Raw genomic sequence first — 16563 nt, 5'->3', positions numbered from 1 at the left:
AACAGGAGCGATGCTTTGGGCAGAGGCGAGCACACGTGCCTCAGACTGATGGATGTGTTTTGACACATTCAGGACTGATGAGTCACCCACGTGTTTGTCCTTTAACGTCAGTCAGCAGTTACTCAATAATGCCTGGACTGAGAGTTGAGCTTTTCCTTCATGGAGACATGAGGGCAGGTTGAGCGTTCTGTCAAACGATGAACTGTAGACATGTGTACACTGACGCACTTTGGATCCATCGTATACCAAAACAATTGGCGACATGAGCTTGAAATGATGCCACTGTATTTGGGCTGCATGAAAATGACATTGCATTATTGTGTCTTCCTGTGACAGTGATCGTGTAATAGACACAGTACATACAGAACACGTCAAAAATTTAAATAATACTGGGATAGTCGGGCTTAATCTTCATGGAATGATGGGTCTTATTATGAAGGTGAGCATGTCATCCACATAGAAAGGAATAATCCTAAAGATGATAAGACGTTATGATTAAAAGTTTTTCATTTTCCAGAAGTGTTAATAGAGTTTGGAGCTGCCGCAGCTGTGAAAGTCAAACTCATCAAGAACAAATGTGTGTTGGTGTTTGCACACACAGTTTGGCTGTCACTCACGGCAACTTAAATGAAATTAAAGTGGAGTTAAGTAGGATTTAAATGATGTTATATCAAGTGCACTTGTGTAGACTGGTCATGGAAGTGAGAATCTGCAAGTTGAATTTGAAATGACACAGTAAAGAAATTGTAGCATGATGAGTTCTGATCTACTCTGACATGTACATATTGATCGTGATGCTATAAGATAAGGCTCCGTGCTGTATCCTGATCAGACGGAATTTCAAATAAACTGAGTTCTATCAGATTCCATAGTGAAACATACATACTGAGGTTGGAAGTCCAAGTCTACTCAGTGTGACTGGCTTCATGAGCAAAGTCCTTCTTGGAAAGTGTGGACACTTAGCAGCCATCGTAGCATCAGACACCAGACAACTGTTTCAGACTAACAAGACCAGACTCAGATCTGATAAAACCTTCCTTCTCAGCCCAATCTACCACTCTCAATCCTGTCCTTCCTTCGGGTGATCATCTTTGGCTCCTCCCACTACAAATGTTGAACACGAATGATGTAATCCTGTCTTGCTTGATATCCTCCTCTTTCAACCATTGCTCACTGCAACTGCTGCATGTTGTTTTCTAATACATCCGTTATAAAATAGATTTCTGACATAAGACATTGTGCTGATCAGAGGGCAAATAATAACCCTGTTGCATTTATATGTGATCGATGTTGTTGAAACTTTATCATTTAATGTGGCTTTTCATTTTTGGGATCAGTCGGCTTGTGTCTAGGCTTGTAATGTTATCTTTTAGTTCAAGGACAGATCAATATTCCAACATCCAAAACATCTACAGAGACTGGTAGAGAAAAGGGGGCTGGGAACGTCGAGCTCCAATTCCAGACCGAGAGACTTTTGTAGCGCAGTTTGTCGAGCAGGCTGAGTGATATGAATAAATGATGGTCCTGCTGGTGCCAACAGCAGGCATTTCTTAATTTGAAGGGGTATTTAAGATCCCAGCTCAGTGGATTTTTAAGATGTCAAACAATGATAATGTGAAGGTGGCAGATGAGTCAATATCCCGTCTTAAATTATATGTAGTAAAAAAGCAGCGTGTCCACACAGACGCACACAGACGCACACACACGCGCTACCTCCTTTATTTATTTATTTCCTCTCTCCCTATCTGAGTTACACCCCCCCACACACACACACTCTTTGGAACATTCCTCTGGTACAGAAATGAAGACATCTTGAACTTCAAACACTCTCTACAGTAAACAAGCACTGTGGAGAAAGTGTTTCATCTGTGCCTCTGGGATATTATTAAACGTCCGTGGTAGCACAGACTGCACAGCAGCCGCTCTGTCTGTCTGTCTGTCTGTCTGTCCGTCCACTTCCTGTCCCACTGACACACCGACAACCAGCTTTTGGATAATAATCAACCAGCTAATGGATGCATTTAAAATAATAATGATAACAAGAATAATAATAATAATAATAAAGACGTTATAATTACCTAATGATATTGTGTATGAAAAGCACAGACCGTTGATGATGAAACGCCGTTTGTCTTCCTCACGGGCTTCAGGAAGCCAGGGAAGATGATGAATTTAATTAGAGTTTGGTGGAAATGTACTGATGGTCTTGTTAATCAATACAACGTTGTATGAGTTCATGCATGTATATGTGTGTACTGTATGAATGAGTGAATTTAAGTCTACACACTGTTTGATTTCCAATGCGTATAAAATATGTGTGTTTATCTACAGTTTATCGTGGATCCACGCTACCTTTACATGTGTATATGTGCATGCATGCATGTATGTGTCAGTATGTGTGTGTGTGTGTGCATGTATATGGAACTGTATATACCATATATGTATGTATGTGTTCCCAGGCATGTTTTAGAGATGCTTTGCAGTCACGTGTGCTGCTCAGAGCCGTCTTGCCTGCAGCTCATGGCAAACTGAATCAGTGTGTTCACAGTGATGTGACACGCAGCTCATCTATAAATGATTCAGAATGCGACGTGGCACCTAAGTGGGTTGATCTACCGCGGTTCATTCAGCTGTAACCACTATTGCAGCATTTGGGCAAAATAACAATAATAATAATAATAAAGAAAATATATAATAATAACAAAAGAAACGGCAACAAACACAAAAAAAAGAGATTTGTCACCGCAGATATTTATTTTCACACCGTCTGCTTGTAAATCAGGACTCAAAAAGCAATTCAAAGAAAGTGTTTATAATGGATGGTGAAAATGGAAAATGCCCAGAGCGTGACCGATGTGATTTTTAGGACTTACCAAGCGCGTACAGTACGGGCCTACATGACAAATTATTTATCCAGGACCAGAGATCAAAGAATGCTCTTGTCGTCACCAACCGATTCGGGTAATTCTGCGTGAAAAAGACTCCCTGGTGCACTGCATTAAGCCCTGAACCTGCTCGGGACAGCTTCATTAAGTGCTTATCATCATTATTAACCATGATATCGATGCCTGTGCTGCTGTCTATCAGGTTCTCAGTGTTAAAGCATCAGCGTGAGCCTGTTCTGCTCATCCCTAACGACTCCTCCATTGATTCTAGCTGTTTGCTATCCATTAGATTAATGAGTGGGAGCAGGAGACAGCGAGTGGCAGACATGGCAGATATATGATGGGCTGGTTCTAACCTAGACTCGCACCCACACACACACACACACAAGCTGTGTAATGTTTTCCTTTGACACATCTGTGAATGCGCTCGTGTTTGCTGCGCAACAGATGTCACTCTCCGAGTCCTCCTGTCAGTGGAATATCTTCATTAGGAGTTTCAAAGGCAGGCCCCACCGGCAAAGCACAAACAGCCAGCAGCACGAGAGGAGTGTGGATTAAACACGATCACACCCCCTCCTTCTTCCGCTTTACCAAGCGCCATATTAGCATATGCTGTATTATTCATGCGGAACCCAGTTCAGAAATTGCCCTTTTTAAATTGTTTCATGGAATGGATGGTTCCCGCGCAGGTGTGTGAACTCGCTGAATAAAATATTTTGCCAGTTCTGGGTGGAATCACTGGATTGTTTTCATGTACAGAGGTTTCACTGTGAAACAATGTGATGAAAAACAAGGCATAACATTCAAAAAAAAAAAGCAAATACATTCTTGTGATATGCAAATGACCCGGCTTCAAAATCCTTCACTGTGGAAGGAAACCTCGTCCTATACATTGAAAGCGTGGGAATCAATGTTGCCCTATAGAATCCGCTGTAGGCTCTACATCTTCCTTGGATGTGTGTGTGTATGTTCGTACTAAATCTATGATTTTCAATAAAAAAAGGTGGGGGATGCAAGACTACTTTGAAGTGAGGGGGGGGATACGATCTTTAAAGTGTCAATTCTAAAGGGTTACAGCCTCACTAGCACCCCCTGCAGGGATTAATATTCACTTCTGACACATACTCGTTCCAAAACTGCTTGATGAAGCCAAGTGCACATTATTCATTCTCCTTTATTGCCAGGTAGTGGAGCTAAAAAATGAAGTTTATCCTGAGGGTGGCCCTAGAAGAAAGACGGTGTGATCGTTATCTTCTATGGAGCATGAATATGACCAAAAAATCTTAATGGCGAACTGACTGGAGGTGTTTTTGTGCACACCGTGCTCTCTTTGGTGCAATAATCTGCCTAATTTTATCATTAGTTACTATATAATAACTATATTCTGTTCTGCAGCAAATATTTCTTTCTACTTCTTATATATTATTTATCCATCAACTAGTTCCACATACAGTAATTTACTTAAATGTATTTTTTTTTTAAATGACCTAATTCCACACACATCGATGTAGAAACAATATTCAAACTTAAAAGTGTCCATCCTATTTATTCAGTCCATCACTCATAATTATGTAATTGTTCATACTTTACAAAATATTCCATTTTCTCCAAAGTTAATCTCTCTCTCTCTCTCTCTCTATATATATATATATATATATATATATATATATGTCTTTTTGTCAGAGGTTTGCAGTCATGCAAGATATGTAAGGGTATTATCATTATTAAGGCTTGAGATTGGATAAATGTTTCAGTCTGGGCCTAAGTAGTGGTCAGACATCTTATAACAAAGGCCCCACTGTGACTTAAAGTAGATTCACTTACATCACTGAACCGGATCTGAAGAATTAAAAGCCCAATTTGTATAATGTCCAATAAATTGTAGGCAAAGCTCTTTTTTCTGCTTGATTCCAAGAACCATCAGTAAAAGTGCAGCGTTTGCATTTCTGGATACATCTTCACCAAACGCGTACAATTCCAAGGGTTACATGGGAACATGAAGAAGCCCCATTCATTATTAAAGGGATATATATGGAGAAAGAAAAGTTTCCTTTCAAGGAAGAGTGGCTTCACTGTAAAGAACTCCCTGAGATATATATGTTATAAGTATAATATACAGTGCAATTTGAGGATAGATTTAGCCATTTAAGGCCTGTGCCAGGCAGCTGTCCTCAGTCGTGCGTTACCTCACTCCTTCTTTAGCAGACTCTGGCCGTGTCAGACCGCCGCTAATCTGCCTGCTCAATTAGTCGGCACCCGTCCTCTGCTTTGATGGCTGGGTCTTTGCCAAGTCTAATTATAAAAGCTTCATTTTTGAGGATTATGTCAAAGAGCTTGTCTATTTTTTTTTTTTTTTTTGCACTTTGCTCAGAGAACAATTTCATCACACTTTGAGGGAGGGAGGACAGGCCTTGAATACCCAAATACAAAGAGGGCAACTACAAACCACTGCATTGATTTCTTCAGAAGTGATCGCCGACGACGCAACATGGAATATTACATGAAGATGAAAATACAGATACACATCTTGGACTGTAATGGTTTCACATGAGTGTGATTTATGAGCTCAGCTCATTATTGCTGAATGAGTAAAGGGCATAATGTGCAAACTGCAGGCAGAAACCTGATTACATGTTCATTGAATGATGGTGAACGGCCTTTACCACCGAGAAAATGATGACTTTGTTTACGTGTGAAAATGTCTGATCCAGCAATGTTTCCCCCTAAAAATGAAACATTAAATAATTACAACCAAATTATATTACTTTTATATTATATTCTGTCTATTTTCTGCCACCTCATTGGCAGCAGTGCCTCGGCCACAGGTGCTGTGTTTTACGGGCCATGTTTTCATTAGAACCTGATAATAAGTGGTGGGCTGCCTGTAATCGATTGGGGCCATCTGCTCGACATGATGCATGCCGTGGTGATCGCACGCCGCCACTACGTTTCCACCCCGTTGCATTAAGCATTTATCTCATCAAACTGCTGAATGTTCAGCGTGTTTTTTAGCAGTCAAATCAAACTGAACCCTTTTTTCTTTGTCTGGCTTTTGATGGCATTATCACCGCTACTCAAGGAACAGTTTGCAGCCGTACTGTTGCAAAAAAGCAACGTACAAGCTTTACGTGTCACACGTACAAGAAAAATGTGTACTTGAAAACCAACTTTGTGTTGAAGAAAGACTATAGAGCTGATGTCACACACACGGCAGCGGTTTCCCCTACTGCAAACACTATCTGTCAAGATTCTCAGGTACTCTGTATCCTGAAGATGCTTTCGATTGGAGCTCTGCTGGAGTTTTAGCCCATTGTTTGAGGAAAACCTGACCAAAAATGAAGCAAAGTACGGTTGTCATGGCCGAGTGGTTAAGGCGATGGATTTGAAATCCATTGGGGTTTCCCCGCGCAGGTTCAAATCCTGCTGACAACGTACAAAGCTTTCAGTTACCTGATACAGCTAACAACTTTGCATTTTAAAAAAACGTCATACGCTGAAAGTCCATGAAACTGCTACTCTTCAGTGAGATTGAGATGCAGTCTGGTGTTAGTCAGGCTGTTAACAGCACTCAGGAAGTTACTTTGTATTTCGGTGGAAAGTTTGCCTGCCACGTTTTTATTATTTTGATTTTATTAACAACAATTGAATGATTCCACATGTGCAGCAACGTCAAAGTAATGGAGTCATGGGTAGAGTAATGGCTGGGAATAAATCTTTTTAAGTAATCATTGCACTAACAGTGGCAGCGTTTAAATCTTTAAAAACAAAATACACATTTGTCACTTACATAATCAGTCTGAAAATTGTCCATAAAGTGATGTGAGTGATTCTCAGACAATCTGTTGTCTACTTTATATGAAAAAAGAAAATAAATAACTCAATTTTCCGTTCATTAAATCCCTGCAGCCATCAAAAGTCAGCAGGAGACTTCCTCTGTGTTGATGAATCTGCAAGTACCACGCCACTGCAGTGCAGTGCCATTACCCACAGCTGTCCACTTACCTTTATTAAATCACATAGAAATGATTTAAGGGTTTCACTTCTTAATGCTACACATTACGACACACATCAGTCTCGTCTGCTACGACATGGCACGCTGACGTCTAAGCGGGAGATTAAGATTATTGAGACTCCTTTTTAACTTCTTTTTTTTTCCACAGCAGAATTAACATTTCATGTCATTCCAGTTTATGGTTTGATTCCACCATTAATAATGGAAAGTACAGCAGAAATAAAAAAAAAAGGAAAATGAGGTGACCATATAAATCCTCATTGTCCTTTTATGTATATCCATTATACGTGTACAGCCATTAACTGTTGATGAAAATGGACGCATTTTTCCAATCCTGAGATTTAAGCCAAATGGAAATGTCTCTTGAAAAGCCACCAGGGGGCGACTCCACTGGTTTGCTTGTAAGTAAATAAGAAAAGGAGCCTGTACTGCAGTAATCATTTTCTTGTGGAGTTTATGGTTTTTGATCATTTTGTTGCAGGTCTTCTTCAATAGAGCGTGACAGTCTTTGGAAATGCTGGTCCCATTTAGAGTGAAATCCACCAACCAATGTATTTGTCTAGCACATTTAAAAACAACATTGTTGCAGAGTACATTTAAAACCCTAAAACACAAACACACAAAAAAAACACAGCACACACAACAGGTGAGAGGCAAAAAAACATAGACAACACAAACCCACACTGAGTCAAAGGCCACAGAGAACACATTCATTTTTAAAAAAAACATAGTTTTGTGTTTATCAATGCCCTAAAAAAATAAAGTCCTTTGAACTTGGATTTTAAGTAAGAACTTCTTATTTGGCCAAATAAGTGTAATTTTTAGATACGTGTCTTCCGCTAAGATCCGCCGTAGTTTGAAGAGCATCTAAGTTCTCCTGCCAACTCTCTTTAAAGCGCTTTAATGTGATAGGTGCTGGATAAAATACAAAACACAAGGCTTCAAACCGGCAGTTCACAAAGCCGAGGGTGAGATCATGATAGGTTGCCAGTTGCCAGCACAACTTAAGTTTGAAGTTTACAACTTTTGTTTCCTCTTCTGACAGACAGGTCTTTGGTGCAAACTAAGTACTGCATGCATTCACCATTGATCACTTTTTACTGTCACCTTTTCTTTGAGTGCAGTTTTTTCTTGGACGTTTCCTTAATTCCTTGGAGAACGACGGTCTTTATTCTTTGTCAAACTGCTGTCATACATCACTGTGAGTGGCCAGCTGTTTAGGGTCCTGAGAGGGAAGATAAGTGTTCATAGTCATCAGTTATTGTGGAACATCTATATTTCTAATGGCTGAATTGGCACAATCATTCATGGCTTCCAGAGGATGAATCTTAATCACTGTGGTGATCCCCTAAATTGTCGTGTAGCACAACCATAAGGTTGGCATTTGTGGTTTTCCTATAAAACAGAATCAAACCTGGCGTTTCTTTGCCTTCCTCATACAGCGATGCAAGTCAATCCGGCATACACAACTTTTGTTTTCAAGATTCCAATGACATCATTGGGGGCTTTGTGGTTGTGTGTGTGCCAGGGTGGTGATCGGTTGGTCCGTCATTTTATTTCATCGTGGTGCAGATTCGCGATGTAACTGCCTAAAGTGGTGCAGCGTGTTTTCCTGTGCAAAGATACGACACAACGCGTCATCGTAAATGACGGACACAAAAAGGCTAGCTGTAGAAAAATATGACTCTCTAAGTGTGCTGGCACATAACAGCACTGAAAGTTGTGTGATCACAATTTACTATTAAGAGGTTTGAAAGTGAGTGAAAACAAAGTTTTGGATTGCAAACGAGCATAAAATGTACTTTTACTTTACTTTAACTTCTACTGAACACAAAATTAGATATTTATACTCGAGGTGCTTCTATTTTAGTGGGGGCATATTGGTATTCCTTGCACCTCTGACTATAACTATTGTGAGATGTGGTGCTGATGCAGCACGGTGTGTTTCATACTCGTTGTGCTGAAGCACTCCCACCGGAGTTTAGGCTCCCGCACAAGACAGGGAGAGTGGTATTGATTTGCATTGTGAGGGGGAACAGTGAGGTGGCAGGCTGAGGAAAGTAAGGAAATGGAGGTGGCGAGGTGCTGAGCTGGTGATGTGCCCAAACAGGGAGGAAGTGATTAGATAAGTGGATATATCAACGCGCCTGCTGTTCAACCCAAACAGTATTAAAGGTTTTTAAAGTAGATGTAGTTGTCGATTAAACACATGGATACGGTATATAGAATGAAAAGGTTCTCGGACTAGGTCAGGAGTCGGCAAGTGAATTTGGCCTTTGGGTCAATTCTTTTCTAAGCAATTGAATACCAGGCCAAAACTACATATCTTCATTAGGCACAAGCAGTTTTTTCTTCTTACACAAAAATGGCTTAAATGTCTAAAAACTGCTCTTTGACTCAGTTAACCTTTTTCCAGAATAAAATTGATTGGAATAATTTGCTCATATTCACAAAAATGAGTTGCAAAATTCAAAAACATTTAAAAAAAAATTGGATGATGATAAATGATGATAAATGAGGACATCTTGCTCACATGGAGGTCTTCCACTTCCATGTGTGACTTTTGCCTTGAATACATGTGAACTCTGGAAATGTTAATATGACCTGTATAAACCCATTTGCCCAAATGTAGCATTCAAACTCTTTTTTTCTGCTCAGAGAAGTAAAATAGCACATTTCTTTCTGGGAGCCCAGGCTGAGCAATAACTCTTGCATTAGGCATTCCACCATCTTAAGTCGTCCTCCTGCTTCTGCGTCTTGTTTGAAAGCAGTTCTCTTCACTATTTTTTACCTCAAATCTCTGAGCTTTAAGTGAGTAAGTCTGTCACTCTGTGATGGAAATATTCAAATGAAGAAACCCTGAGTCTGCCAACTTTCCTTCCACTATTGAAAGTCAGTTTATGGTATAGCACATACATACAGTACTGTATAACCCATGGTGCATCACACCTGCTTCTTCCACTGCTCAGTAAATGCAAACGTGAATACTTTTGGAGAAAGAAACATATCAAACTTTCTTAGCCATGGAAAAACAAGTCTCATTTTGAGTTATTTACATATTCTGCAAGTGTGTTTTCTAAGCTAAGCTTTCCAACAATATCTAACATGTGGAAATCTGAAAATATTTGAAGAAGAAATGGCCATTTGAATGTAGGCACTCCTCAGACTGGTTTAGGGAGAATTGTATCCTCCTAGTTTGAACAATGCTTATCAATAACAGGTCTAGGGACCTCACCTTAAGGGTTCTATGAAGGGTGTTCCCAGAGAAAAATATGCAATATATAAATGAGTTAGAAGGATCAAAGACAGATGCATATCTCTAATAACAAATAAAATAAAATACATTTAAGTGGCATATGACATAAATATTTGTTTGTAATCAGGATATGTTTCATTTATTAAAGTAACACAATGTCGGATTTGCTCCAGGGCTCGCCCTACAGTTGGTAAACGGTACTGTCTGCCATGTATGTTGAGTTAATATGTGTATTTGTTGATGGTATTTGTTGGTAGGACTTCTAATATATAAAGAACCATGGAGAACCTGGTGCATTAGCCTATGCTATAGCGTTTTATACAACTAGGATTACTTTTTTTTTTCAAGAAATCAGAAACGAAAACTACCCCCCAACTTGTCTGCAGCTGTTCCTCTTTACTAATTGGGCTTATAACCCCGGACAGGTCAAAGGCCCAGCCTTTGCCCCTGAGCAAGTTTTCCAACCCCAATTGCTCCCCAAAGTGTGTGTGTGTAAGAAAGATGGGTTAAATACAGAGGTCAAATTCACTGATTGTGTGTGTGTGTGCAAATAAAACTCTATAAATTGGGAACACTGCTATATTTGACATTTGACAATTGTTTGAATGCAGCAGACATGTGTTTTACTACTACGCACTACAATTTTATTATTATTTTACGATCACATTTCTAAATATCTTCCATGGAAATAATTCTGCAATCACCCTCTTTAGGTCTCTCGTGGTTTTCCAGACTTTTGTATTGTTTCTCCTTTTTGATGATGTACCAAATCAACCTGTAGTTACTTTCCCTGACAGGTTTGTGTTTTTCAGCCTCAGGGCCTCCGTCCTCTCATTGTCAGCTCTTTGGACCACATATTGACAGTGTCCTTAAACAACTAAACCACTTGGACTCAACTCCAGACCTCATTTCCTGCCCAAATAACAGTGGAACATCACTGTTACTTCAGGACCTGACAGTATATTCACAGTATAATACAGTGTGTGTGTGTGTGTGTGTGTGTGTGTGTGCACAGTTATTTTTAAGTAGAATCACCACAGCCTGGCTGAGCTGGTGTTTACAACACAAATGGTGTTGTCACAGTTATATAATGGTTACAGTGCAAACTCCTGGTTTTGACAGTTGATCTGCAAGACTTGGACCAATAAAGCGTCTTTTACTCTAACATTAGTGGGTGTATCTTTGACTTTTGAGACCAGGTGAATGTACTTGTGTATCACAGTGATGTTCTGAGAGATGTCAGGTTAATTCAACGGATTAATATGATATTTCTATTTCGTGTTGTTTATTTTGGTCTCTCATTCAAACTCAATGGTTGAGTGGATGAATGTTAATTCACTCATGAGCAATGTGAGTTGCAAGAAGTTTGGTTTGTGGGAAACATTCACGTAGTAGCTAGTAGCTATGTTGTTGTGCAGAGATTTTCGTTGAGAGTGTCCAGAAATGAGCATTTTCCATGGACAGCTCAGGTTGAATTGTTTGGGAATAAAGTAAGAGAGTCCTGGTTGAGATAGTTTGGTCACGTGCAGAGGAGGGACAGTTATCATGTTGGACAAAAGATGTTGAAGATGGAGCTGCAGGAGGTAAAGAGGAAGACCACAGAGAGGGTTCATGGATGCTATGAAGGAGGACATGAGGACAGTTGGTGTAACAGAAGAGGACACAAGGGAATCGGGTGTACGTATCACATGACTGAGGTCTAAACTAATACTGCTGAACCACTCTTCATATAGTGCAACTATATCTGAATAAATAAAGTATTTTTTTCACACTTTATGGATAGAATTATGATTATGGTCCCAAATCCCCAGATGCTCCTTACGTTCCGATCTCACTGAACACACCAGTAGGGTGCTGCTTCAAGTGTGATGTCAGATAATGAGAAGATAAATCATCAGCGAGAAAGATGAGGCCCAGTGCACCTGTCTCTGGAGGAAGTGGAGCTGTGGAGGGCTTTAAAGAGAATGCTGAGTCCTCTCTCTCTCCGTACTCTCACTGTGCATGTGGCCGGAGACTGGGAACGAGATACGACTCCATCCAGAGCCGTGCAACAAAAGAGTCCTGAGACCCATCCACCACTCAAAAGCTGTGTTGAGAGAAAGCAATATCATGACTGCCACTGCGAAAGAATGTGTGCTGAAAAGGCCAGCCAGTGAATGGAGCCCGATGGGTTTCCACTGAGGTCAAGAGGGGCAGCGCTGTAACGACGCTGGCGGACTGCAGATGGTGGCGTCTCTTTGTTTTAGCCAGACTCGCATCAACATTGTGTGGATGAGTGCCCTCTTTTCTTCAAAGATGTTAGTGTGCATGAATGAATATCCGGCTGGGAACAGCCTTGTGTAAGAGCCGTCTAGTCCATATGTTCCCACATTAAGTGTAACACGCCTTGGATGCTAGACAAAGGTACATTATGCAAGAAATGTGTTGTATTATGTCGTAAAATGACCATAATGTGTCATCGGAGACGAAGGAAATTGAAAATTCTGGCATGACTGGTACCAGGAGTGCATTCACAACTTAAATATTCATGTGTGAGCAAGCTGCAAATACAGATGACAAAGGTGAAAGGTGTTATTGGCCCTCTCAAAAACGTCTTGACCAGAGGAGAAGAAAGATGAGGGTCGACAGTGGAGGTGTGTTAAAATAAAGACAGCATGGCAGCAACTGAGTTTCAGCCAAGGTTCGCTAACACACACTCTCTCTCATATACATTATCATGTGGTAAATGGTAAATATTTAAATAGCCCTTTACTTTACACTACAGTCTGGCCATTTAAAAACAACTGTCAGGAGTGAGGTTAAGTGTCTTGCCCAAGGACACTTCGGCCGTACCAGGTTTGAATCAGTACATTATTAAGTTAACAGGAACCAGGACTACATTTTTTAACACAAATATTTGCATTTTAATTATTTAATATTTTTATTTTCATTCCCATAATTTTACTGAATATTTATGAAATAATATACATTTATACAAATTGTCTCCCTTTTACAGGGCACTCATTAACATCATTGGAAATTAAACAGTGTTATTTAAGGATGTAAAAATACTATTTTTTTATTTTCATGTAGAAAATCAAGGTCCATGAAAGTACAGCATATGGTTCCTTTCAATAAACCCTTTCAATAAAGCGAAAGGAACCTTATTTTAGAACATTAGAACAGTGAGTCCTGGTCCTCAGATGTTTCCCTGCTCCAACACTCCTGATTGATTTCATCAATTTACCGTCATTAGTTTTCGAGATTAGATGGAGGAGAAATCTGGGCTCTATGAGGAACTGCACTGAAGTTGATCAGGTCACAATCACTTGGTGGTGTTCCATGTACAAAAGTAAGGACACAATCAGCGTTAAGTTGGAATTATGAGCAAACTTCTGCCTCTGTATTGGTGTCACCGACTGCTGAGAAAAATAACTGGCTACCAACTGTTTTCCGACGAGTTCATTAGCTAGTTGTGAACTCTGTCCACTTTTGTATTCTATAAACGAAGCAGCACTGACGACGTGGAGAATCCCAACTTTAACAATGTTCTCTTTAGAACTCAAATAAGACAAAGAGCACATCTGGCAGACTGTGGCAGTCACGTTCATTGGGTCATAATTACCAGATTAAGTTCTCTCTCCTCATCCCGGTTTGAAGAGCGGCCCTCGCGCCTCACACTGTCAACCCTGACTGCTCTATTACTGCTCTCAAACAAACTGCTTATATGAGCAAATGCACTGCGAGTGGCACAAAGTCTCTGGCAGACCCAACTTTCTTTTGAAACGAAGATCAAAGCCGCGGCGGCAGCGTCTGGGCCTGGCGGTGCACAGAATATTCATGAATACCAGACATCTGTCAGATACTAGACGGCGTTTGTGGGCGAGGAGTGAGGGAGGGAGGTGACATTTGTCTCTCGACAATGAGGGATGGGCTTCAAATAGGGAAGTAAGTAAACACCCCGGGAGCAAACGCACACATTCTTCACTTTGGCTCAGAGGCTGTTTCGTCTTATCTGTCGCTGAAAACAGCCGAGTGACTGCGAGGCGTCTGTGTTTCATTCCCTGTGACAGTTTTGCATAATACCTATTTTACTGTGTGATTCTGTCATTATTTATATGACCTCTTTATTTCTAAATCATTCATCTCCATGAGTCTGCAGAACGCTGTCCTTCCTCCAGGCACTGTGAGTTGAATTTAAAGTCACGGGCAATGTCATGACGGATTAAATTTTCATATTAATAAAGACCTCTCGCGCAGTGTCCTCCGCTGTAATAGGGAATTGGGGGTGAACAGCACAGGAGAAGAGGAAATAACAACACAATCACACGCTCTGGTTACCATGGCACTTTGCGCTGAGGTTCCTGGACTGTAATTTATAGTGGAGCGTGGTCAGAGGAAGCGTCGATGCTGAGGAAGTGGTTGAACACACACACCTGCTGGGAGGCTGCCAGCGGGTCTGGAGAGGTCACATCTGCAGCAGAATGACATCCAGAAGTGACCGTTGTGTTTCAGACATCGGAGGAGAAATGTCAGCAAAATGGAAATGTATGTCCCAGGCCCAGTCCACACAACGTCAGGTCGTTTTGAAAACTCGCATTTTTTGGGCTGTTTCGTAAACGCTGGGTTAGCTCTCTGAAAAAGGCTCATTTTTGAAAACTGTCAGAATGAAACATTTCACATTCTCCATGTACCCTGTTTTTGAATGGACGGGGAAAACGCAGGTTTTTTTCTTGTGACCTTTATTTTTGCATAATGGCCTCGGCCCTCGCCAAACTTGTGCTGTTGTTAGTGTTGCCTACTGGAACACGAACACTAACTCAATGTCACTTTTTTGTGCTCAATACCAATATCATAACCTTGAGTATCTATTGATAGTGATATCAGTCCACTTAAGTCTTTTTTATTACCCTTTAACCTATCAAGCTAAAATTGGTGCTGATGCATTTTACCACCTAAAGCCATTTCAAGCTATTTTAAAGACACAAGTGTAACAAATCTGCTGCTCCCATAAAGAAGATGATTATTTTTTGTTATTATTACTTACTTAGTAATAATTCAAATGTATTTATTACTTACTACTCAGAAAATGTTGTGTTTCCAAAAACCTGGACATGATGATGTTATAAAATGTATTATTTTGTCCATAAACTTTACTTATAACTCAATTCACATAATTTGTTTTGTTATATGGAGCAAATAAACTAATATTTAAAATGAATATTTAAGCAGCTGAAAAATCTTATGTTAGTTATTAAAAAGAAATTATCAAAATAGATTATGATTAATGTAGTATTGATAAATGATTGATTATTTGTTGCAGCACTGAAATAAACTGCCCATAACATTCATTTATTAATTGCAAGTCCTCATTTTTCTTGTCGTTTGCCTAGTTAATGCAGGTAATGATACTACAGCACGTTTCTGTGTTTTAATGCAGGCAAAGAGCATGTGCTGCACGGTCTGAACCCGACCCCAAACCTGACATGTGTGCTGTATTTTCTCTGTCCAGTCCTGACCCAGACATGATACATAGTAGGCTCAAGTGTACTCTGACTGTCACGCAAGGCCTTTGTCTGTGACTACAGATGACTTATGTTATTGTTACATCCAGGAGAAAGCAAAATAGTACAGTAGCCCCATGAACGGACGCATGGAAGCAGTTATCCTTCTACACTCGTGCACAAAGTAAGCGTTTAATAATGTTTTCAGGGTTTGTGTGAGTGCAGTTTGAAAGAAAAGCACAGTGGACTGAAAAAAAAGCAAAAAGAAACCAAATGAACGATAATAAAATTAGAATAAAATCAACGTTAAAAGCTCATGAAAGAAATAAAGGTCTGAACTAACAGTTGATCATCACTAAGGGAAAGCATTACTTTAATTTTAGCCAGTTTTCTTAAATGGATGAAACAGTTTTAAATGTGTCTGTTGACATTTTGTTAAGATTTGAGATGTTTATTTGCCATTTATGCATGAACAGACAGTCTGGGCACACAGGAACATTTCCAGAGTCAGTAAGTCTCCTGTGTATGAATTGATATTGGAGCTTCTTTTTTTTAAAATAAACATCCAAAACATTGTTTATTTTTTTTCTTTCCTGCACAATATTAACTGATTAATAGATCAAACTCCCCATAAGCTGCCACATGGCACAGACCGCGGCTCAGTTGGTGGATGCTCCGTCTGCTTCTCTCGTGTTTCATGAAGTCTCTGTGTTGTTTTCCACTCAGTGACACGCTCCTCCACTGCTGTTTCAACTTCCCCGTCAGGGTAATTGATGGTGACAGTGCCAAGAGACTGGAGACCAAACCAAATATCACAGCAAAGTCGTAGTTGTCATGGTTTAAATATTTCATGGGCGTACACAAACAGCATGACATGGGGATACACAATGCTACCATAACTTTTTAATAACTCAATTAGTCCTAATT

The 16563-nt window shown here is 40.0% G+C and overlaps 1 non-coding gene across 1 annotated transcript; it reads left to right on the top strand.

Annotated features, from left to right (window-relative positions):
• Positions 1–6235: 6235 nt before the first annotated feature.
• On the top strand, positions 6236–6317 carry trnas-uga. Its single transcript has one exon. It is a non-coding gene; the product is annotated as a tRNA-Ser (tRNA).
• Positions 6318–16563: the final 10246 nt, after the last annotated feature.

Source organism: Solea senegalensis, linkage group LG17 (assembly GCF_019176455.1).
Source record: "Solea senegalensis isolate Sse05_10M linkage group LG17, IFAPA_SoseM_1, whole genome shotgun sequence".
Taxonomy (NCBI): Eukaryota; Metazoa; Chordata; class Actinopteri; order Pleuronectiformes; family Soleidae; genus Solea; species Solea senegalensis.
This window is presented reverse-complemented; position numbering and strand designations above follow the sequence as displayed.